At 43.9% G+C, this 2,749-nt stretch overlaps 1 pseudogene; it reads left to right on the top strand.

Moving 5' to 3' along the window:
* The first annotated feature begins 677 nt into the window (after positions 1-677).
* On the top strand, positions 678-1,414 carry LOC103749485 (annotated as a pseudogene).
* Positions 1,415-2,749: the final 1,335 nt, after the last annotated feature.

The raw sequence follows: 2,749 nt of genomic DNA, 5'->3' as shown, positions 1-2,749 counted from the left end.
TCCAAAGAAGAGATAGAAAAAATTTCAACCATCTTTAATCTGTGAGAGGCAGAACTAGGACATGGAACCTAGATTTGCTTGACTTCAAAATTCTTGCTCTTTCCCTCAGCTGCTTTGTCTCTGCCAGTATAGTGTGTGGTGGCCACAGGGTTCCTCATTATGAGCAGGACCCTGGGTCACAATGTAAGTAGATGGGTGGCAGTAAGAGGGCTTGACACCCCATGACATGTCAGGGCGGGACAATGAGTAGGCCAGTGCCAATGTCCTGCTCGGGGAGAGGGACATCATCACTCATGCTTGCAGGTGGGCTGGGGCTTAAGAGAAAAGTATTTCAGAAATGAACAGAAAATGCTAATGATCAGTGCTAATGAGGAACAGGGAGAGGGATCAAGTTCTTTACCATCTAGTGGAGGAATAAGGTGAATGGGGAAGAAGTGGGGATGCCAAGCCTTCGACTGCATCCTCCACCAGGAAGTAAAGAGACACACTGTAAACCAGTCCTTCAAACATAGGAAGCAAGGATATCATTCTCTGGAGCCTTTCTTTGTCAGCCAGACTAGCAGAGGACAGTGAGTCTCAGGGGAATTTAGGAAGCCCACAGCTAGGATTGTGTAGAAAAATAACCCCAGAAACACTGCCTTCTCTCTCTTCCTGCAAGCTATAATATATCATTGAGAATGGAGACCAAACTTGTAATAATCTGTCTAAAAACCCTCCTCATTGTCTACTCCATCTTCTGGATTACTGGGGTGATCCTCTTGGCTTTTGGAGTTTGAGGAAAGCTTACTCTGGGAACTTATATTTCCCTTATCGCCAAGAACTCCACAAATGCTCCCTCTGTGCTCATCGGAACTGGTATTGCGATCATTGTTTTTGGTCTCTTTGGATGTTGTGCTGCATGCTGTGGCAGACTGTGGATGCTGAAGCTCTATGCCATGTTTCTGTCTCTAGTGTTCCTGTCTGAGCTTCTAGCTTGTGTTTCAGGGTTTATCTTTCATCATGTGATCAAGTACACCTTCCTGAAGACATATATAAATGCTGTGCAGAAATATGACAGCAATGGCAGGACGAGCCAGGCAGTGGACTATGTGCAGCACACCCTGCACTGCTGTGGTGTGAGGAACTATACTGGAGCACCAGCCCCTACTTCCTGCAACATGGCATCCCCCCAAGTGGCTGCATGAATGAAAGTGACTGTAATCTCCAAGATCTAGGAAATATGACTATGGCCGCCACCAAAGTTAACCAGAAGGGTTGCTATGACCTGGTGATGGGTTTCATGGACACAAACATGGGAGTCATCATTGCAGTAGTGTTTGCAGTCACCTTCTCCCAGTTGATTGGCATGCTGCTGGCTTGTTGCTTGTCCAGGTTCATCACCACCACCACCACCAATCATTATGAGAACATGTAAAAAACTTACTCAAGAGCAATGGAATAAGAAGCCTGTTTTAAGGAAGAACTGTACCGATCTCTGAAAGACTCCCAAAGAATGTTAGAACATATAACACATCTTCCCTGCTCCCACTACCCTCTCCTCAAGTCTCATCCCCTGCATGTTGCTGACACTCCCGCCCATCTCATGAAGACCTGTTGTGCCACACAGCGTAACCAGGCCCCTGCAGCTAGTTGGACCCTGTGTGTGCCAGCTCTTCCACATGTACTCATTTAACTGCAGCTCATTGTGGGCAACTGGTTATTATATCATTGCTGACTGCCTGTGGCGCTGCATGTTGTTTGGGAGGCTGTCAGCCCTTTACTACGGTTCATGAATACCAAGCATTTTACATAGATAAACAAGTGATAGTTTCCTGTTCCTTTGAATTAATTTTGTTTGGTTTTCACTTTGCTGGCCTTCTTTCCTATCTTTAGGCTTCCTAGGACATATGGAAGAGATACTTGGGTAGTTATTCATGAGTAGAAAACAACATGCATCATGCACAGTGGAAATCGTTGAGCACTAGGAGATCTCCTTGCTTGTTTCTGGGTATACAGGGACAATTTAGTACACTTTCTGCCTCTCAGTTAAAACCCATGTAATCCTGTTACAAGGCTTGTTTCTGCTTCCCTCGAAGGTAATAATACCATTTTTGGTTTTCCTCAATTAATTGCTGTTGTGCTATTTTGTTTTTCCTTTCTGTGTTTTTTTTCTTTTTTCTTTCTTGCATTGAAATGCATCATAGACTTTGAGGAGCTTATCAGATCAATTTGAAAATGAGTGTGAAAGAACAACAAAAGTGAAGTATTTTGAAAAGATTTTAAAAAAATAATGCCCCTGGGGCCGGCCATAACTAAGTGGGTAAAGTGCTTGCTGTGTTAGTGTGAGGATCTGAGTTGGGTCTTCAGAATACACATAAAAGCTGGATGTGGTGGCATACTCTCATAATCCCAGTGCTGGGGAGGCAAAGACAGGCAGATTCCCGGGTTTTACTGGCTGGCCAGTAGAGCCTAATTTGCAGGCCAGAGCCTGTGAAAAAGTAAATCTCACAAAACAAGGTGAACAGCTTCTGAGGATCAAAAGCTGGGCTCAACCTTTAGCCTCTACACCCCACATACACCTCCATTCATACCTACAAACTCTTGTTAAAAAACAAAACAAAACAAAACTTCCTCTGTCTAGTATGCCAACAAGAATGTGTGATATTATAAACATTTGTGGTGTATGTTTTTTTAATTTATTGAGAATTTCATACAGGCATATAAGCATATAAGGTGTTTTGATCAAATCCATGCCCACTCCCTCCCCTCC

Source organism: Nannospalax galili, unplaced genomic scaffold (assembly GCF_000622305.1).
Source record: "Nannospalax galili isolate Female #2095 unplaced genomic scaffold, S.galili_v1.0 scaffold63, whole genome shotgun sequence".
Taxonomy (NCBI): Eukaryota; Metazoa; Chordata; class Mammalia; order Rodentia; family Spalacidae; genus Nannospalax; species Nannospalax galili.
Note: the sequence above shows the minus strand (reverse complement) of the source record. Positions and strands in the feature narration are given on the sequence as shown.